This window comes from Macrobrachium rosenbergii, chromosome 19, assembly GCF_040412425.1.
Source record: "Macrobrachium rosenbergii isolate ZJJX-2024 chromosome 19, ASM4041242v1, whole genome shotgun sequence".
In the NCBI taxonomy this organism is placed as follows: Eukaryota; Metazoa; Arthropoda; class Malacostraca; order Decapoda; family Palaemonidae; genus Macrobrachium; species Macrobrachium rosenbergii.
In genome coordinates this window covers 27,056,440-27,080,428 of record NC_089759.1, presented here as the reverse complement: position 1 = coordinate 27,080,428, position 23,989 = coordinate 27,056,440, and the positions used below count along the sequence as shown (strand labels likewise).

The window sequence follows — 23,989 nt, the reverse complement described above, 5'->3', positions numbered from 1 at the left end:
CCATAATAAGATCAGCTTTAAATTCCTAATTAATTAACTGTATTAGCATTGCAGAGTTTAAAATTTTGTTAGATAAACTTGGCTGAACACGCGCTCTTATTTACACCAAAGAATGAGAGCCTAGCACCAACAGAGGTGGGATTACCGACACGCGAGCTCAAAACAGTTTTCCCACGAATATATCGGGAATGGTTGATCTTAGCTGGTGCAGTTGTAATCCCTAACCATTTCAACTCATGCCTGAGGAAAAATTTCAACCCTAAATCAAGACTGATAATTAGAGGATGGAGCCTTCCGGGCTCTTAGAATTTTATATTCTATTGCACGTGCGTAGTCAAGATCTTTCGTCAAGTTTTCTTTTTTTACCGGATGTGGTCGGGAGCTGGCCATTCCACTAACACATAAAACACACACCTACATACACACATGCATATGTACACGTGTGTATACACTATAATACATATATAAATGAGTGTCTGTATGTGTATACATATGTACACAAATATGTATGAAAAATGTTTTTATCAACAAAAACAGAACATTCCCTCACCTTGATTATTGCATCCCTTGTAACTTGGCAATCACGAAACCATTGTTAACACACCTGCAAAGCAAAGGACAAGAAAAATAAATTATTTGTTTACGTAACTTAAAACATCAAGCATGGACTTATATAGGAAAATACGTAGTGTAAAAATAATTCCACAGTACGATTTTGGACGTCATATATTTTCAGCTGTATCCGAGGGTAAATCGCTGATAATCACTCATGCATTACAGTTTTAAGTATTCAAGCTCATTTCAAAGGACAAGACTCATAAATGAGAGGCAGCTATGAAATTCGTACTTAAAATGTCATTCTGAACAAGCCAATCTTATTTAGGTATCATTTGCGTTAATCAAGGGAGACGGGGAGCGTCAAAGAAGGAGTAATGGATTATTATAGCCTTCATCAGTCAACGCTTGATACCATTAACTCACTTATCGCCTTCCATTACTTTGTCTCATCGCGGGATCTGTCCACCATTAGATACCAATCATGCGACCATTAGCGCGCTTGGCCTAATGGTATTGATGGTCATCTGCAATGTATGCAGGAGGAGTCATTAAAATGCCATTACTCAGCAAACTTTCTTCATGTCGCGTTAATTAGATTTCCATTATTAGTGGTAATGCTTTCCACATGATAATTCATCGCCGGTTGTAATCAAGGGAAAATGAGATGATGGCTTCCCCCCTCACACTTCATAGCGTTCCGCACGTCATAGCCGCCTCTTCTTTCCTTTTTAATAAGAAACTTTACGGCCTCTCCCGAAATATATGAAATCCTCTGAAACGAATGAAGGGATTTCAACGGTTTATGTTCCACGAAGCAATTAGCGTGGATTGGAACTTCTGCATATGAACCAAGCCTGGATTCTTTGATGCGTACATGTGAGGTTAATAGCGGATGAGGGTTTTGGAGCGAATTCAGGAGGAAAAAGTTCTAGCTAAAATTAAGCTTGTAATGCAAAATCCTCGAATATCAAAAACGTACCTTTTCTTGAGAAGCCTATGCCCGAAATTGGTGAGTTTATAACGAAAAAGATATTCTCATAACGTCAGTTGGTCAAGATGAAGGAGGAAAAACAAAAAAAGGTTGCTACCAAGCAATTCTGGAATGGCCGCCTCCAGTTTCACAATCCTAATTAATAAATATGACACCAGCCTCTATCTCAATAATAAATCACAAATTACCAGACCACGAAAAGGGTAATAACCACAGAGAACTGGAAAGCTGGGACCTGCGCCAAATAGATCTTCGGATCCATAATCCATCCGCTGAATTCTCTGGACAACGAGTGAAAATAAATGGGCCTTCACCAAAATTTCAACTTAGAGTTATTTCATTGAATAACTGAACCGAGAAGAGGCCAGAGCTGGCTGGGTGGAAACTCCTTTGTACCAACTTTCCTTATTCTTGCCAAATTTTAATCCGATCCTCTGTAATATTTATGGAAGGACGTCAAATGGATGGTACCTATGCCATTCAATTTTTCCGGGTTTTTTAAAAATTTATCAGTCATTTCAATAAATTCATTTATTTTACGCCATTCTTTCCGTTTTTTGTGTGTGTGTGTCTTTTCCACTTAAATATCAAAGGATCTTTAACAGCATTAGATTACGGAGGAAAAAAAAAAAAACAAGAAAAATGACAGGTAATGGTATGCCACTGATCTTTCATGTTATCCAGTTACAAAATGTCTTAAAATAGGGCCTAATCCTGTTAAAATAATCTACTTCACCATCCAGTTCGTCCAGCAAAGTTGACCAATGTTAATTTTATACTAAACACTCAATAACAATACCAAAGACTTGTTTTTCAGAATACAAAACTTTCCTGTGGTCATTTGGGAGTGAATGACTGAAAGCATCCAGGAAAATACAAAACATTTCCCATTTTCCTGAAAAGCGCTTGGTCCAGAGAAAATGCCAGACCAGAGCCCTTGTCACACTGATCCTTAAATTGACTAATGAGGGCTCAAACCTCAGTGCAGAAAACTTCTATTACATATATGCTTCGTGTACCTTCGAAAGTGACGTTGACCATTTCACAATTGACTTTCATGGATTACCAAAATATCTCAAAACAAACCCGTAACGGTTACACGTTGAAAACTAGTTTCTAGAAAAACATTTTCTTGTTTATCTGTCAATAGTTACTTTCATTTATACTTGGTTCATCTTAAAATTTCATTATCATAATCTCCATTAAGAGCAATTGTTGCAACAAATTAATAAGATCAATAATGTACCTCATCAGGTTCAGAAAAAATGAATAAATTATTCAAATTCACTTGATGACGCTGGCTGCTCTGGCCACTCAAGCTACGTATACAGCAACATCCCTACAGTTGATTTACATGTTGTATTAAATGTTAAGCTACAACTTGATTGAAACCCTTTTGTGAATGTACAAAATATTTCAGAGACGTATTCAATAATTCCGAATATGCAGGGAAGGGGCATTCATCCCACGAACTGTACATAAATAGGACATTACCTATTATTTTATTGTGTAAAGGCTTATGATAAATTATTTTAAACTTCAATAAAATTACGCCTGGATCACCAAAAATCTGTCTACTATAACTGTTCTCTGATGACCAACATACAGTACACTATCGAGAGTGTTTGTAGGAAGATACATTGAAAATTGAGCGCACTTTGTGAACTCTGAAGATTAAAATTCCGTAATCTATCAGTCTTTGTGATGAGGAGCAAATGTCAAAGCCCAAAGACTGCAAGATAAGACAAAGAGATCTGGACTATACTAAGGATTACCGACCACTGCAATGACACAAACCATAAAATTGCCCAATGAACGATTACACGGGTATAGAGCGATATATATATATATATATATATATATATATATATAATTTCCAGATTTTATATACAACCATCATTTTATTGAATTAACATATGGTTGGCAATACTATTTAATTGGTACTAAGTAGCGAAACTTCATAATTTCAGCTTGATCGTGCTGGTGATTCCTGGCGGCCAAGTCCGCGTAACCGGTCACACTGGAGTCAATGCTTTTTAAATTTAGGACTGAACCCGCACCTGCCTTACCGTCCGTGTTGAAGTGGGCTTATAGTAAAGGAACACGTAGTGAAGAGCTGCAGACGCCATGGAGGGAGAAAATGCCGTATGGCAGATGTGTCACTTCTCTTATGACCAAAGGCAATCATACTCGTTACCAGTTACTGGGCATGGTGCCAAAATCACCAGATATATATATATATATATATATATATATATATATATATATATATATATATATATATATATATATAATGTTTGTGTGTGTGCGCGACAGTTCAGTCACTTACATACGCGTTATTTAATATAACATTCACTTCACCTTGGCAATAACTTGCACCCAAATGGAACTACACAACAGTGTCTGCCCTTTTCATCTTTTACCCTTAAAGGGCATGGCACAAGAAGGCATTAGTTTTAGTTACAAGCCTGTCTTTTTGGGGGGTGAGTTTGCTAGTCCTATGCCCAGTATATGCGTATAATACACACACACACACACACATATATATATATACTTTTTTTACATTAAGCCATTTTTCCTGTCCGAGGGTGGCTCCCAAGTACAGTAAGGCAAATATTCACTGACACATTTAAACGAAGAATCTTCGATGAACATCCAATGCAAAAAAACTCCACAGCGCTAGCCGCTCTATGCAACTACACAGAAGGCTCACTAGTAGTATGTCAAACCCTCTACACAACTGCGCCACTCACCTCTATCTTGCACATACTTTCTTGCTTCCTGGATCCTGAGGTCCCTCCACTCCTATTCCCCTCACGCAACATCTAGCTCTTCCTGTCTAGGCCTTCTTCTTCTACCTCTCAACACTTTCAAATTGTATACATTTTTTCTTCAACCTATTATCATCCATTCTTTCCACAAACCAAACCATCTCAAAACACTGATCCACCCTATCACCTAACACTAACCATTTTGCCACTCTATCTATATTGAACCCTTTCAGACATGCTTATACCTCAGAGACTATTTGAACTATTCATCTGTACATTTGCTACCTCCTTTTTTTCACTCGCATGCAACATCCACACTTCTCTTCCATACAGGAGGGTTATTTGAACAACAACTTCTTCATAAATTCCAACCTTCGCTGCCACAACCTCTCCAGGTTTTGTCTTAGTTTATACACACACCCTCCTATCCTTCTTGCTTCACCTAGTCTGGTACTCACTTCCTCTCCTATCCTAATACCATCCAAAATACAAACTCCCAAATACTTATAAGAATCTGTTGCTTCCATTTCCTGTCTTCCTGGTTCCCATTAACCCACATAGCCTTCCTCTTGATCCAGTTTACTCCTGACTTTCTCCTCTTAAAAACACTTTCAAAGTCTTCCACTAATCTCTGCAGTTCCTCTTTACTATCCCCAGTTAGTACCGCTTTATCTGCAAACAAAATATTCCACACTCTACCACGATCCATCTTCTTATCCCACAACTTATCACCACCACCTGACAAGTCATTCTGACTTTTGCATAAGACTGTCCATGAAAATATATACCCGTGTCTCAGTCCAATTTTCACACCAAACCAGTCACTCTCCAACCTGTGTGCCATATCAAGTGCATAAAGAGTGCCAGGATCGGCTCCAGGCCGGTTTCCCGAGATAAATCATTGTTCATCTACTGATCTAAAAGGTGAATTGTGTATCTGATAATTAGTCAACAATGGAAGTTGCAGCCAAGTTGGAGGTCCAGGGGTTTGTAATCTTATACTAGCTCTCTGAGGGATAACGTGCAAAAAGGTGAAAAAAATACTTTCATTAATAATGAAAGAAAAAACAGAAATATCTTCACATGCCTGTGATGAGCAATTTCGAACCTGAATATTTCTCCTATAGGCAAGCCATACCAGTTATAATGCTTCTTGAATGACACTCTCTAACCAACGAATTCAGTACAAATGAAAATGTTGTTTTGTATTTATTTCCTTATTTACAGTCTTCTGGAAAGAAGTGCAAATCTCGATAACCGCATGAGCATGTAAAACTGTGAAGATACGAAGGCACCTAATAACACTATTACGGAAAAAAATTAAAAAGTGAAAATACGAAACTAAAAAGGGGGACTAAAAGTATACTTCAAAGGAGGCGAGCATGGAAATCTTACCCTCATGGTCGGAATTTGCAGCTAATGAAATCATCAGAGAACCCTTCCATTAGCATAAGAGAAGGGGGAAAGAAAACGAGCTTAAGGTATAATAACATTTCCGACACCTCAAAACAAGCTACCTCGGCGAGGCATCGGAGGTGCGAACAACCTTAAACCGGTATTTATGTCCCAGCAAGGAACTGACATTGTTTACGTGAACATTGAATCCTCTCTGATAGATGTTTATACCAAGCGAAGGAACCCACCGCTGTTTATGTCGACAGCGAATTAGCTTTTGATTGGTGTTTACTGCTCTTAATAGCCGGCATTTGGCAGTGTTTACGTCGGGGCAAAAACTACGGATTACTTGGCGCGTATCGCTCTTACGTCTCGGTGTCTGTGTGTATTTGTGCTCTTTTGCATTTTAGCGAGTGTTCACTCATATATTCTGGAGACATCAGTCTGCTTAATTGGAAGTTTGTGATCGCTGAATTTACAAGTTTTTGTGAGAGATCGGTAAACAAATCTACTAGTAATAACCGGAGATATGTTCATTATTCTGTTGCTATCCTGGTGGCACCGCGTAACTTTATGTATCGAGTCACTTGCTCGAAAGAGTAGGTTGAGGGTTAACCAAAGTTAGGAAACGCAGAAATAGGCGCGCTTGTGGAATTGCACGTGTAACGAATCTAGTTACATGCCATAGATACTGGGTAAAAATCCATTACAGCAAAATATATAGTGGGAGTCGTAAAAGGCAAAAACCCTGGCAAGACGGCTTCCAAGGTTAGTCCTTTTCCAAAGGTTTCCTCTCTCTCTCTCTCTCTCTCTCTCTCTCTCTCTCTCTCTCTCTCTCTCTCTCTCTCTCTCTCTCTCCACACACACACATTTATATATATATATATATATATATATATATATATATATATATATATATATATATATATATATATATATATATATATATATAGATGTATATATGTGTGTGTGTTTGTGTGTTTACATGTATGATACACTTGTGGTGTAAGCTGCCTAAGGGATAAAGTTCCTCAGGGGCTGCCAACAACAGAGCAGGAAAACATTTTTCCCGTAATTACAGAGAAAAAACTATCTTCTCGGTATATGAACAACGTTGACCCTTCCAGAAATTTACACGAAAGATTTGTAAGCTCTGTAAAGAAGGAAACGTCAAATATTCAGGATCACTGACTATTTTTTTACCTATACAAAGCGATTCAAGCAGTTGCTGCACGGTGCGAGATCAGCAAATCAAAACCCCACAAACTACACCTCTGAACTGTTCCTGACTTTTGTCATACCTATGAGCAACTTTATTTAACCTTTTGGAGGACGCAAATAACTGCAGAAGTCCTTTGCGTACAATACATTAATTTACTTCATGATCAAAACCTGTCCTTCGTGAACACTTAAAAACAAAGGTCATACAAATGAGCAGCCCATCATGAGAGGTAGATCGAAATTTACCCAAAGCCCCCATCAGCAACACTGCTGCAAACCCCTTAAAGACAATGAATGAGATCAAAGTTTTAACCATCCAACACTTAAGTTACAAAGTTTATACATAAATTTCATGGTTGAGCAATGCACATACTGCACTAGCATCAAAACGAAAAAGTACAGACCCATATACATTGTCAAAAATGTTGAGGGCGTAATTAGAAACATCTAAAAGTGGTTGATGCCGAGGAAAATTTCTCCAAAGAACTTCATCTTTGATTGAGCAGTGAAAGTTTTTAGTATATATGTCTGTTTATATTTTTATATATATATATATATATATATATATATATATATATATATATATATATATATATATAAGTGTGTGTGTGTGTGTGTGTGTTTGAGTGTGTGTATACGTGTGCATGTATATAAGTACTGCTTATGTCTGTATACATAAAATTATGTCATGAGCATATTCAGGAACTTCATAACCTGTGTGGGCCTGCATAAAATATTTTCCCTGATGAAGCTATCAGCAAGCTGATGTAAATTGATAAGTATTGACAAGCTAATGGACGGCCTACATTTCATCATGACGAACAGGCAATAAAGTTAAAATCAGTGTTTATTTGTACATATGGTTGTATGCTACATTTCTGGCTTTTTATTTGATAACATGCATCATACGATTAAAACAGCCCCAATAGCCAGTACAATTTCTCTCTCTCTCTCTCTCTCTCTCTCTCTCTCTCTCTCTCTCTCTCTCTCTCTCTCTCTCTCTCTCTCTCTCTCTCATCATGAAGTAAAAATGCTATAAACTGTAAATATTATAGATGAATTTTAAGTGTACTACTCCTTGGAGAAAGAAGAGATTTATGGATATTTGAAACTAATCAAAGAAAAAAGGTACGATAGAGTATAGCAAAGGCACCCCTGTTCTTTTAATATGAACTGGCAATTCCAAATGATTGAGTCTGCAACAGGCAAGCATAAAACCATGACTTGAACACAGCAATGGATGTGACTTTTGTTCAACCATTCTTTTGACGGCAACGAATACAATTTAACATGGAATTTACAATACAGTCACAACTGTATGTGTGTGTGTGTATATGTATATATATATATATATATATATATATATATATATATATATATATATATATATATATATATATATATATATATATATATATATATACATATATATACATATATATATAAACCGTTCATTATTTTATGTACGGTTGTGACTGTATTGTAAATTCCATGTTAAATTGTATTCGTTGCCGTCAAAAGGATGGTTGAACAAGAGTCACATCCATTGCTGTGTTCAAGTCATGGAATTATGCTTGCCTGTTGCAAACTCAGTCATTTGGAATGTTCACATGAAAAGAGCAGGGGTGCCTTTGGTATACTCTATCGTACTTTTTTTATTAGTTTTGAAATATCCATAAATCTCTTCTTTCTTCGAGGAGTAGTACACTTAAAATTCATCTGTAATATTTACAGAGTTTATAGCATTTTTACTTCATGATGCGAGAGAGAGAGAGAGAGAGAAAGTTATACTGGCTATTGGGGTTCTCTTAATCGTATGATGCATGTTATCAAATAAAAAGCCAGAAATGTAGCATACAACCATATGTACAAATAAACACTGATTTTAACTTTATTGCCTGTTCGTCATGATGAAATGTAGGCCGTCCATTAGCTTGTCAATACTTATCAATTTACATCAGCTTGCTGATAGCTTCATCAGGGAAAAATATTTTATGCAGGCCCACACAGGTTATGAAGTTCCTGAATATGCTCATGACATAATTTTACGTATACAGGCATAAGCAGTATTTATATACATGCACACGCATACACACACACTCAAACATACATACATACATACACACACACACACACACACACACACACACATATATATATATATATATATAAACTGATCGTTCTGCAAAGGAGACAGATGACCTAACCTAGCGCCAAACAGTATTATATGGCCTGGCTAGTAAGGGTATTACCAAGGTTCTTACAACGATCTGAGAGCAATAGTTGCTGTCTCAAATTCAGGGTTTGTAATACAATTTAATCACTAACAGAAAACATTTTGTGTCCAAATCATTTTTATTCGTGTAAAGCAAGTGGTAACAAATAGTGCTGAATAAGCGATTAACTGGAAATGAACCTGGAGAGGAAAATGCTGATTATTACCTTTAACAGTCATTACCATACAATGTGATTTGAATTGTTTAGATCACTCATGTTCATTAGAATAGACAAACGTAACTTATAAATAAATATTCATATACTTTCTTCCTTTGAAAAAAAGGTAGTGCCTGAAGGGTACAGCTCTCTATGTTGTTGTTGTTTCAGATTTAGCTGGCCTTGTGCCAGCACGGGCTCTTGATCCTAGAGCAGCCCGTAGGAGCTCTCTAGTTTTTCAGCAAGTTTTTAGATGGGAAGTTGCTAGCCACACACCGTATATCTTCCCCCCGGCAAACTCTGACGCCCATGAACAGCCTGGTGGGCTGGCTAAGGTAGGCCAGGAGCAACACATGGACCTAACAAACGTGAGGCGAGCTATGCATTACTTATCCACGGCGCTCACTTGCCTGATTGTACGTTCAAAAGGTGGGCTTTTGAGTCCCCACACACAAACACACACACACACACACACACACACATATATATATATATATATATATATATATATATATATATATATATATATATATATATATATATATATATATATATGTGTGTGTGTGTGTGTGTGTGTATAATTAATATATGAGATATATATATATATATATATATATATATATATATATATATATATATATATATATATAAAATATGTATATGTAGTGTGTATACATATTTATCTCATCGCCATTAGCGCTGCGTGAAACTAAGGGTCTCTGTAAAATTCCTTTACTCGTGTCTTTCTTGTGCCTTATCTTCCATAAATCTCTACTCATCTCCAGCCGTTCTCGTCCAAGCAGGTCTGGTCTGAGCCTCCCAACTCTTCTGGTATCCACAGGAGCCCAGCTGAGACTATCATGGCCTATCCTCCCAAAGGTTGTGCAAAAGAAATGTCCATCCCTTCTCCATCTCCCTGTGATCATTATCTCATCTTCATATGGAACAACAGTAACATCCCTTACAGCATCATTTCAAACTTTATCCTGCCATATACAATCAACAAAATCTTTCAGATACGGTTTTATTGTCATACCATGATTCATGTCCACATAGCATTGCAGATCGTACAAGATTTATGCATAATCTTTCGAATGCAATTTCAATCCATTTGATTTCCCCATCCTATTCATCCTACCAATTGTCTGATTTGACTTTTTTATTCCTTCACTAAATTCCAACTCAAAAGAACATGTACTGAGATATCATTCCTCCTAAATACTTGAAAGATTCAATTTCATCCCTATGCATACTCTATCCTCAGTACTTCTGTTTTTCTTATATCTATTCTGAGCCCATCTCTTTAAATATATGGTACATTCTATTAAAGAAACTGTGTTAATCTTGCGATGTTTTGCGGTTTTAACAGCATCGCCAGTAAATTTTAAGTGTATCAAGTTACTATTCTAACTCCATTCTATATCTTCTCTTCCATCTCTAAGCAGTTTTTTCCTATAAAGTTAAAAAAAAAAATGAAAACAGCAAAGGTGAAATGGTATTTGGAGCAACCCACCATTTACTGAAAACTAATTCGACAAGACCCCATCAACATAAACTTTCCACCTGCTCCGTTGATGGATAATTTCAATGAGCTGTAAAGGGGTAGTGCCATCAGGGTACCTCACACAATGCTACTTAAGGCTCTCTGCAACATCCTTTCGGCCCCTAGCTGCAACCCCTTTCATTCATTTCACTATAGCTCCGTTCACATTCCCATTCTTTCCAGATTATTTACCACCCTCTCCTAAAATTTGTTTCAACATTTTCAACCCTAACGACCTCAGAGGGCCCAGCGCTTGGTCTTTGGCTTAAATTTCTTATTCCAGTTCCAATGTCTTAATGACGCCAGGCCTTGCAAAATATCTATTCTGTGCAACCTCTTCCTTTTCTACCACGAGTTATTTCGTCTCTAATCTTTTTATCAATTTTTTTCCTCCAGCCACATTAGAATAAGCATAATGAGCATTCTAATTATAAGCAACGTAAAGGCAATTCGTCTCTAGTTACCATAATCAGTCAAGTCACCTTTCACTGGTTCCTTAACTATAGCTTCCAGTTCCTATCAGGCTTTGTTTCCTCATTCCCTATTCTTCAAAACAGTCTAGTTAGTATACGATGTGTCATCTTACTTTCAGTTAATATATACTTATATATATATGTGTGGGTATACATACATATATACAGACATACATACATACACACACGAACATATAATATACGAGAGAGAGAGGCAACTATATATATATATATATATATATATATATATATATATATATATATATATATGAGAGAGGCCAACTATATATATATATATATATACAGTATATATACACACACACACATACATATATATATGTGTGTGTGTGTGTGTACGATGAAGAGTCACATAAAAGGGACGGGAAAGAGATAAAAGAAGACATCTTGGCAAGAAAGACAGTAATGGGAGAACGTAAAGTTGTTATTTCTCGGAATAACATTAGGAGCACAAAGGAGTCCCACGTGATAACAAGAAACAAAAGAAGAAAGAAAGAAATGAAGAGCCAATCTCGTAAACTGTTTCCTCGTTCACATCCGACATTAAAACTTCGGCAAAAAGAAAACGAAAAAGGACACTGATTGCACCTTTCGAGTTGGGTCAGGAGGAAAATCCTGTGAGATAAAACATCCTTCATGATTGGTCGAAGGAGCCTCTTTCAGTGACTGAAACCATAGCAAACTTTTCTGACTATATATATCACAGTAAATATCCATAAACGCCTGAGAAATGTACACGAGGAACAAATCGATTTATAAAATATATTGTTTTACTTCTGTTGTACGTATAAACATTTCTGAAAATAAAAATAGGGATCTTTACTTCTTTGTTGTTAAGCCCTATGTAAGTTTAATTTCAGATGCAACTGCACTTACTCCTGGTTTCATATTTGGAAAAATTGTGCTCGATGCGCAAGACTGGAAATTTTGGATCAGTGAACGATAAATATTTGAAATGCTATTGTCAACGATGGCAAAATTTCTTCGCATACGCTACACTGAAGGCATTTACATTTTCCAGAATATAAGGTATCTGTAACAATCGTAACTACACACACACACACACACACAATATATATATATGTGAGAGTTTTCACTTAAATGAATGAATATAGCACTGGATGCTTTTTTCAGTTTTGACTGAATACTCATGTTGGTTAATACGTACATCTAAATCTTTGCTAGATTGGCCAACATAAAAAGAGGGGCAGTCCAAACATGGAATTTCAAATATTATATGTTGTCGTTTTCTTTAGGGCTATTTTGCAAGCTAAGAATGTTCTTAGGGGTTTCTTTCTCCATGTCACTTTCACTATAAAACTTTTTGTGGGCTTTATTATCACAAATATCTAGTACATGTGAAAGATAACATAAATCTGTCCCTATTTTTCTTATGTACTAAATTTCTTGATCCAAATACTGGGGACTGACAATGCGCAAAGCTCGTAAACTCATTGAAGAAAAAATTTATATTTTGATGTTAAGGTGATGATGGCCTGAATAAAAATGGACATGAGTGAGGTTGTTGGTTGGTTTCCTATAAATATTGAATTTCCATTGAAATAGTTCTCTACGTATTAAAACATCTAAGAAAGGGAGGCAACTGTCTTTTTCTAATTCTAAAGTAAACTTAATGGATGGTACCTGGTTATTCAAATTAGAGAGTAAATCATTTACATCAGTACCAGCATTTATACTCCTTTAAAGTGGTATAGATATGTTGACGATATTTTAGCTGTTTTGCCTGCTGGTATTGATGTAAATGATTTACTCTTAGCTTGCCTTATTTTAGTGATTTTGAAAACATAAAATCATTGTTAAAATCTTTTAATGTCAACCTCATTCTTTCCTATATTAACACACTAAAAGGAATGTTAGTAAAAAGTGGCCCTTAAGAAAACAACAACATAATATATAAAATTCCATGTTTGGACTGCCCCTCTTTTAATATTGGCCAATCTAGCAAAGATTTAGATGCACAGTACGTATTAAGCAACTTAAGTATTCAGTCAATACTGGACCCCAATATTAGAAAAATGTTCAGGAATGGCCTAAAAGATAAAATCACTGACTTAATTACAAATTAGTTACCTTATATATATTTTCTATGTATTCGTATGTTTAATATAATTTTTTATTTGTAAAAATGTTCATCTTGCAAAAATTGTTATTGTTTACAAAAAAAAGAAAATTATTTTTTTAGTGGTCAGTCACCCCCTTGTACAATCTTTTGATTGTCCTGTCCCTACTTCTGAACGGTTGATCCTAATCCGTTGTAAAACCTCTTAAATATTTAAACTTGTTTTGGCAGTTCTACTAATTCTTCAATTGTGTTGGATTCCAGGTACATATTTTTCCTTTGTAATCCCCATCTGTCATTTATATGAGTTTTCTTTGTAAACTTACTTTTATATTTCTTCAGCCTGCTAAGAAAAGGACGACAGAGTCGAAAGGCCTCGCAGCACTCCAGCGTTTCCCTTTCCTTCGTGAATTTAATCTTTATTTATATATTCATCACGTTCCATATTTTCGTGATTCAGTTATGCATACATACATACATACATATATATATATATATATATATATATATATATATATATATATATATATATATATATATATATATATATATATAAATGATACGAGCTTCTCCCCAGCTCAGTTATTTGTCATTTGGCAGTAACTGTCAATTCAACTGACAAAATTTAAATTCTACCCTAGTTTTCTACATTGACATATAAGGAGGTGAAAATTTTCCTGCTACATATGGTATTTTATTACGGACAACAAAGAAAATGCAGCCTCTGCCGAGCACTAGCTGAAGAGGATTAAATGGTGCGCGATGACAAGACAATAAAGCTTACCACTTATTACCTACCAGGTAAGAAAGAATCCACAATAATGAAAATAAGGAAAGCCCGTCGCAAGGATTTCTCCAGGGCAAGGACATCAGACTAGTCATAACCTGTAACACAACTAAAGTAGACTATCCAGAACCTCCAAGCAAAACCAAAGAATACTAATCAGAGCCTCCAATACAACTAAAGCAGACTAACCAGGACCTCGAAGAAAACTGAAGTAGACTAACAAAATCCTCAAACATAATCGAAGAGAACTAACCAGAACCTCTAAGCAAACTGAGGTAGACTAACAAAATCCTCAAACATAATCAAAGAGAACTAACCAGAACCTCGAAGAAAACTGAAGTAGACTAACAAAATCCTCAAACATAATCGAAGAGAACTAACCAGAACCTCTAAGCAAACTGAGGTAGACTAACAAAATCCTCAAACATAATCAAAGAGAACTAACCAGAACCTCGAAGAAAACTGAAGTAGACTAACAAAATCCTCTTACATAATCGAAGAGAACTAATCAGAACCTCTAAGCAAACTGAAGTAGACTAATCAGAGCCTCCATTGCAACTAAAGCAGACTAACCAGAACCTCTATGAAAACTGAAGAAGACTGACAAAATCCTCTTACATAACTGAAGAGAACTAACCAGAACCTCTAACAAAACTGAAGTAGACTAATCAGAGCCTCCATTGCAAGTAAAGCAGACTAACCAGAACGTCTAAGAAAACTGAAGTAGACAAACAATATCCTCGAACATAACTGAAGAGAACTAACCAGAACCTCTAACAAAACTGAAGTAGACTAATCAGAGCCTCCAATACAAATAAAGTAGACTAACCAGAACATCTAAGAAAACTGAAGTAGACTAACAAAATCCTCAAACATAATCGAAGAGGACTAACCAGAACCTCTAACAAAACTGAAGTAGACTAACAAAATCCTCAAACATAATCGAAGAGGACTAACCAGAACCTCTAACAAAACTGAAGTAGACTAACAAAATCCTCAAACATAATCGAGGAGGACCAATCAGAACCTCTAACAAAACTGAAGCAGACTAATCAGGTGTTACCATCTTTACTCTCTGATATATTACCATTACTTCTTTTACGGAATGGGTGCACTAACCTGAAACAGAAAAATAACCAAAGGCTATTCCGGAAAAAATGTTGTTCACAGAACCGAGAAACCAACATTAAATATTTAAAGACATGGAATCGCTCTTCTGTCGTCAACGTAGATTACTCTTTAACAAAAATTACACTTTTTTTTATTTTTTATTTAACTCCAATCCCTTGACATTGACCTTGGGATAAGTTGAATAGCAACAGAAATGCCAGAGCAAATGTACTTCGTAAGCCTAATCTCCAGATTACAGGAACCAATATAGGTGACCATGTTTTCATAATTTTATTTACTTTACCTTAAGCTGCTGAATATTGTAGATTCATGCTGCAACCAAGTACCGCTCTATTTAGCATCAGACCCGTGTTTAATGGACATCTTATTCAATAACCAAGGAATCAAATCAAAACCTATAAGAATAAACTAAGGTCGTTCAAAATACTTCATACACACACAATATATATATATATATATATATATATATATATATATATATATATATATATATATATATATGTGTGTGTGTGTGTCTGTGTATGTGTATGTGCACGTGCGTGTTTATGAATGCTGATCATCGCGTAAATAGGCCTGCAGAATTTTACCCAGTCATCAGCTGTTCTCTTGCTCCAGGTGCTGCTTGCTACAGCGACCACTAACTTGGCTTTTTTTAAAGGGATTTTATTCTCTTCGATATCATGTTAAATTACACTGTTATATTTTACTCTGTTTTCTGGTGTTATTTCCAATTATACACATACGCACTATATATATATATATATATATATATATATATATATATATATATATACAGGCGCATATACATACATACATACATACACACGTATATATATACATATGTATAATGTCCTAGCTCACCTTCTCCCCCTTACCTTAACCAATATTTTTTTCTCCATTCTTGTATACAACACTCCCTTCTGTCCTGCAAATTTTCTCAAATAATTTGTTTTATCCTTAGCTAGATTTCTCATTCCATCATGCATTATTGACTGTTTTCATTCCCGATCGACTCTCATAAACCCACTAATGCTTCCTTCTGACTCGTTGACCATATCTTGGAATTTCATACACTCTGCTGACTATGTCCCCAACCTGGAATTGTAGACACTCTTCATATATTCCTTCAAGACCAATGTCTTTAACCCAATCCCATTTTTCTCCATTGTCTCCTTACATGCTCTCAAACAAAACTTCCTTCATTTAAAACTCCCTTGAATTAACTACCCTAATAACTACATTTCCCCCTTTTTTTCTTCATATTAAACTTCCACGTACCTTAACTCTTGCTTCAACGAAATAATGACCATATATACTCCAGTCACTCATCTCACCATAACATTCATCAATTTGCTTTTCCATATGGGCCTACTTGTACTGCTTAGCAAACTCTTTTCCTCGCCATTTTCTCCTTCCCATATATTTGTAATATTTTACTTTGTTAATGGTGCATTTCCAACAATCAAGTCCTTTTCCAAATTTCCACAAGACTCTCTTCATTGTCATTAACTACATCAACTCCTTAGGACTAACATCACTCTTTCTGTCACCTAACTGCATTTAAATCCCTTAGCACAACTAAATTTTCACGCTCGCAAAACTCAGCAAGGCATGGATCCATTCTCCCAAAACACTCATTATATTACAATCCCAGCACATCAAAATTACTATTATAACTCCTCTCCTATCACACTTAATCTTAAACACAAAATCCTCAAACAACACATTTGTACTCTTTCACCCACCCACAGAGTCTCCACGACAGGAGAAGTGCTACACTTTCACTGGCTCTACATCTTTCAGCTACCCTAAACATAATCATTGTCTGCCCTCCTAAGTCCTACACACTCCCCTAACACCTTTGTCTCATTCTGTTCCAAAACAATATATATATATGTGTGTGTGTGTGTGTATGTGTGTGTTTATTCACATGTATCTATAATTATATGTATATATAATGTAAAATGTGTTTTATTCATGTATGAACAATTTTTAAATGTATCATTAATGCTAACGGATTTAGATTTCCTATAAGAGTAAGTACAGTTTATTCACTAATAAATGTATGGGTATTCATGCAAATTAAGTATACTGAGCTTACACGACCATGCGCAGTTGTTTATTGTGAGTAATCTTCGAGATTACATTAATGTTTTCCCCGCAATGTCACCAAACGAGAATATATATCTTCAAGAATTGTAAGGCCACCCTAGCATAGTATTTTTCCCCACTTCACTTACCACCTCCCCCCCTTTAACCCCCACCCCCAACCCCAACGTCTAGATTTTGGATGGAGTAGGAAGACGATGCACGTCTCAGTGAGCAAACGTCATCTGGGAAAAAATATGGTACACATGCCCTGGGGCATTGCGAGGCTGAAAAGAACGTCAATATTCGTCAGTGCCGTGGGGAGGAGGAGGAGGGGAAGGAGGAGATGAGGTGGGCACTTGCAAAAGAGATTTCAGTGGCGTTTGCAAGCTCTTGGCGGAGTGAGTTTGGGGCCAGATAATAGCTCTGGGATGGAGGACTGTTTGAATGCCCGTCTTTTGTTCAGTTACCGACATCTCTTGAGTGATTCATGTTATGGAGGTTTTCGTCGTCTCTGTTTCTGACCGAGATTTTGCTTGACTGGGAACTTTTGGAAAATTAATTTTTTTTTTTTTTTTTACTTTTTCTCATTTACTATTGCAACTTTATACATGTGATTTTTCACTAGCATCGCCACTACAATATATAAAATACATCACGTTGCAGAGCATTTTATCGGCTTTGTGGTAGTAAGCATAAAATTCATCTCTTGTAGACTATCTGTGCTGCACAGAAAAAATATAAGGATATACACTGAGATATACATATGAATGTTTAATATTATTTATTTGTGGCAGATGCTCTTGAGAGAGGAAATTAAAATGAGTTACACATATGAATGTTTAATATTATTACTTGTGGCAGATGCTCTTGAGAGAGGAAATTAAAACTAACATTAAAAAATATAGTAGTAAATGTTGATGACTGATATCATGTTTCTTATTTCAAACATTTTTCAGTTAATCTGTCACGTTACAATCAAGGTTGGGGGATACTAAACCGAAAATCGAGGTGATGTATCGTATATTTAGAATAATTGTTTCTTCCCTTGCAGAAAAAAAAAAACAGAAAATTCACTTCCTAAATAAAAAAAATTTAAAAAAAATCCTCCCCTCTTTCACTTCTAACAATATAATAAACTCACAAAGCAGCTTTTCGTCTGTTAAATAAGGAAGATGAGAGAAAACCCCCTCAGATACCGCAAACCTCCGCTAGCGTCAACCAGCAGTACGTTTATCGACCAGCCGCTGTCGGGATCCATAAGCATTTGCGTGTTCCTCCTAACAAACAGACCTACCAACATACAAACAAACAAACATGTAAACTGGATTTAAACATTATTTCCTTGGCGAAGGAAACTGCCAAATCGTCTTTAAAAATATTACCGTTAATGTCGTTCAGGTTCGTTAGTGTTGTCTTTCAGAGGTTTGACTTCCGTTTTTTCGTCCTTTTGATAAATTAAAGGTAAAGTTTATCCGTCATAAAAGAAAAACCAAAATTTTTGAACCTTATAAAAATAAATAGGAATGACTAGGACAGTCGTTTATATTAAAAATGAAAAAATAAAAATGAAAATGAATGACATGGACTTTTAAATAGTTCAATAACTGTGAATGCAAAATGCTCAGTTGAAGGGGAGCGAGATTTATATAACCAGTTCGCTCCAATCAGATAAGCAATTTATACATCAAAACAAAATTATATCCTCTTTTATTCTTTTGCTCTGCATGGCCATAGGAAAACAGGAAAGCTCATAACTATCCAGGGGTGAGCATTTGCACATATTTTGAACGCACACTTGCATTTTTGTTATCTGCCAATATTTGTTTTGGTATGGTTAACACGTGGCTTACGTGGGAAATATGCTGCAGTGGGTTAAAATCGAGCGATGCACGATTTTGGGTAAAAGTGGGAATGTAATTACTGCAAACTCACAATAAGATTACTTATTTTTCTAGAGGATTACATTTAGTGAACATATCGACCCTTAGGCTATCCAACAGTTTTGCAAAAAAAAAATTACTGATGCTTCACAAACTCTCTGCAAATATTTATGAAAGTATAAAGTATGACGGTCTTAAACCTCCTGTTTTCATCAAATTAATAGCAAACTCTATACGTGATGGAAAATACCTAACACTAGAAAAACTGGACAAAGTTAATCATTTTTCTGACCTCCCGCCTGAATCCAAAAGCTTTTAACAGTGAGAAATTAGCACAAGCTAGGAATAGCCTACAGCGAATTTCCATTACCATTCTAATTTAGGCTGAAGCCACAGCAAAAGATTGTATATTGTCAAGTGGTTCTGACCCTTTTCTTACAGTCCTTGAAATTAAAGAAGCTTCCAAGAATATTACTCATTCTAAAATATACTGTTTTTAAGTACACATAATTGATTCCGAATCCTTCTTTGCATTTTCTTAAAGCATAATTTTTCAGGTATAACGACGGTTCTTCAAATTATTTGGGTACATATAATCATAATGTGTGCAAAAACACCAGTAATTAACAGTTTTTTTATTATTTCACCGAAACAATTTTTAGTTGACTACGCAAATGAGAACCAATTTCATTTAAAATCAAGTTTTTTTAAATGCTAACTTAAAATAATAATGCTCTCCTCTTAAACGTGAGAGAGATATTTCAGGGAAAGCGGGATACTTGTAATGATGGTGAAGAAGTATGAACAATATTTTTTAAATGAATATGCTTGTGGTCCCTAAAGTAATGTTGCATCTGCCAACCAACAATAATTAACTAGCATTATCATACTCTTATCAGAACCCGATTATGCTTAATGGCATGACACTCGCTTCAAGCTTATTTCAGAAAGAAACGATTGTTGACAAAAGAGCTGGCCATAGTGAGAAATAAAAGAAGTGTCAAACAACAGTGCCAGCCAAGGCTTTGGCACTTGTTAACACATGGAGCTTGGTTTCTTCGCGCCACATGGGACATCTCCAAACAGTTAGGAAAAGATGCCTCCCATCAAGATAAGAATGTCATCAAGCAAACCTCTCCAACAAAGGCTATCTTGTTTCCTAAGAATTTACGCTGCAATTTATTTCCTTCGTATCAGAATTCCTGCCAGTGGTAGCATGACAAGAGCATAAAATTTTCTTTTTTATTGATGTTTATATTTTTGCACTGCAAACTCACCTGAATATTGCCTTTTAAGTTTTCGACAACATCCGTAAGTTAAGAGAATTACATAGGTACTAATTTTTTTTTAATTGGCATTACCCAAATTATTGCTCTTAATATCTGTGATGCATATTCAGCATTGCTCATATCATCACCCATATTTGTGTAAAGCAAACGTGAGCGATACCCAAATTATTACCCTTTGTTTTTGTGCAGTGAAAGTAAAAACACTACCCGAATTATTGTTTTATATATGATTAGTCGAAGTAAATCCGCTTCCCAAATTGTTACACTATATTTGTGTAGTAAAAGTAAAAGGATTAACCGAATTATTACTCCTCATATTGGTGTAATGAATATAAATGAGATGAGAATTCCCAAATCATTACTTTTATATTTGTACAATGCAAATATAAGCATTGCCCAAATTGCCCAAACAGGAGAGATATTTCAGGGAAATAGTACGGTACTTATCATGATAGCGAGTAAGTTTGCACACTTTTTTTTTTAAGGCTATGCCTGTGATCCTTAAACTTAATCGGTGTGCCTATATCATCAAAATAGTGCTCTTTAATGTTTCATGTTGCATCCTCTAACCAACAATAATTACGAGTATTATTTTACCTTTATCATAACTCGATTATTTTCCATGCCATGATACTCTCTTGAAGGTGATTTCAGCAAGACACGACTTTTTAACAAAAAGAGCTGGTAATACTGAGAAACAAAAGAAGCGTCAAACAAAAGTGCCAGCCGAGGCTTTGGCGCTTGTTAATACATGGAACTTGGCTTCCTCGTGCCACATGGGACGTCTCCAATCAGCTGGGAAAAGACGACTCCCATCAAGATATGAATGTCATCAAGCAAAACTCACCAACAAAGGCTATCTTGTTTCCTAAGAATTTATGCAGCTATGCATTTCCTTCTTATCAGAATCTCTGCTAAGAGATCGCAAACAAAACTATAAAATTTCTTTTCTATTTCATGTTTATGTTTTTGTAGCACAAACTGAGCATGACCCACATAATTACTCCTTATATTAGCATAATGTAAATTGAGCATTGCCCAAATTATTATTCATATTTGTGTAATACGAACGCGCGATTGCCAAGATAATTACTCTTTATATTTGATTACTGCATGCAAGAGCATTACCAAAATTACTGTTCCTTATATTGGTGGAATGAATTATTATTATTATTATTATTATTATTATTATTATTATTATTATTATTATTATTATTATTCAGAACATGAACCCTATCAATAAGGAACTAGCCCACAGGGGCCAGTAACTTGAAATTCAAGCTTCAACCGAATATGGTGTTCATTTGAAAGTAACATAAGATAATAGGAAATAAAGAAAGAAGAGATCAAGTTTTAAACAATAAAAAATAAATTAACACATTAATCAATAAATAGATAAAAATGTAAGTAAATTATTAAAAGACAAGGAGAAGTGCTTTAGGGAAGCAAAGCGTTTCTTCTTCGCTTGAGCTTTTTAAATTCCAATTCCACAACATCCTCCAGGAGACTGTTCCACAGTCCAACGGTGTGAAAAAAGAAGGACTTCTGGAACTGAGAACTTCGACAGCGAGGAACATTTACTGCATATTGGTGTTGTTCAGCAAATCTGGTTGCTCTCGGCAGATAAAGGGGATCAGGGATCAATTGTGAATGTGAAAGATGTCTGTTAAAAACTGACGCACAAGAGACCATCCTTTGATGGTCCAAGTCACAACTGCTAATGTTAGGAAACAGAAACCAACAACCACGAACCACTCTATCTAAGAGATAACTCTTTGGCAGAAGAAGACATCTACACTGAAGAACAGTATTCTAGTAAATGTACGGCAAATAACCTAAAATATGTTGCATTAATTTTATCACTGTTATGAATATATGAAGCCTTCTGTACAATGCCTAACTTTCATGCGGCATTTGCTGAAACTTTCATTAGATGTTTCTCAAAAGTTAGATATGAGTCAAAAGTTACACCTAGAATAATTAAAGCTTCAGATTCATTCAGTAGAGTCTCATCCACCTGAAGGGGAGGAGGGGCGGTGGAAAATCTGTATGAGATCTGATAATCAATAGTGTTTTCGTTTTACTGGAGTTCAGCCTCATATCCTGCCTACTACTCCATTCACTAACCCATTCCATGTCAAGACTGAGGTTAATAAGAGAAGCTTCATTTCTCAAAAGTGGAGACAACTACAGCCACAAGTATTGCATCAGTGGCTTACTGAACAATCTTGTTTTCCAAGCAAACGACTGTGTCACTTGCATACACTAAAAATAACAGTGGACCAAGAACACTACCTTGTGGAACTCCAAACACAATAGGCCTTGGTTCGCTCAAGTTCCCATTAACAGCAACTCGCTGCTACCTATCTGTAAGGAAATCCTAAAGTAATTCTGCAACATATCCACCCACTTCAAGATTCTGAAAGTCATAAGTACGTGCCTTGTGATCTACTAAATCGAGAGCAGCACTAAATTCTATTTGAATTACTCTACATTCAAAACCCTTATCAAGGTTCTCTAGCAAATGACGTCAAGTATAAAAGAGCATCGCAAGTACCTAAATGCTTAAAATATGCGTACTGACTATCAGCTAACAATCCTTTAGAGTCCACATACTTATATAGCAGTTTAAAAGTAAGTTTTTCTGCAACTTTAGAGAGCACAGGGAGAATAGAAATCGGCCTGTAGTTACTGCAGTCTGCAGATATGCCACTCTTTGGAACAGAATTTGAATATTAATGGACAATTATTACTTTTTTTATTTAAGCATGCAAGTATAATTACAGTTAAAATTATTACTTCCCTCCCATTTGAGCCCACTACATGAATTCATGTAGTAATAGGACCTTAACCCCCAACGTCGAAAATTATATATATATATATATATATATATATATATATATATATATATATATATCATATCATATCATATCAAATCAAAACCTAGTTGCCATCGACAAATATAAAAAAGTTAGTTTCGTGGTCTGAAAAGTTCTTAATATCCATCTGAATTATGGGCACAAATGTAAACATACACTTCATTATGGAATCACAAGATTTCTCTCACCTTCTTAATGCAAATGAAAACATTACGATAGCCTTGTCCAAGACCTTCGAATCATCACCTCGACGTCCAAATCTAGTCAGCTCATACAGAGTCATAGCGAACTGCTAGCACGAATAAAGAGAACATTTCAATAGATATCAATACCTTGAGCACACAAGAGGCGACGTACATTATGCTGATCATAGACTATTGCTAACTAATAAGGTATCCCTGCCATACGAACAATGACCCAATAGTACTACTTGAGTGTGTGCTACGTAA

General features: G+C 35.6%; 1 protein-coding gene across 3 annotated transcripts in view; it reads right to left on the bottom strand.

Annotated features, from left to right (window-relative positions):
- LOC136848772 (uncharacterized) overlaps positions 1 to 23,989 on the bottom strand; it is a 413,864-nt gene that overhangs the window by 357,941 nt on the left and 31,934 nt on the right. For 2 of the 3 annotated variants that reach the window (XM_067121362.1, XM_067121361.1), the window contains exon 2: positions 551 to 604. The exons of the other annotated variant lie outside the window; for it this stretch is intronic. The gene's annotated coding sequence lies outside the window, so the exon portion shown is untranslated. The remainder of the gene's footprint in view (positions 1 to 550; positions 605 to 23,989) is intronic. 3 annotated transcript variants of the gene reach the window in all.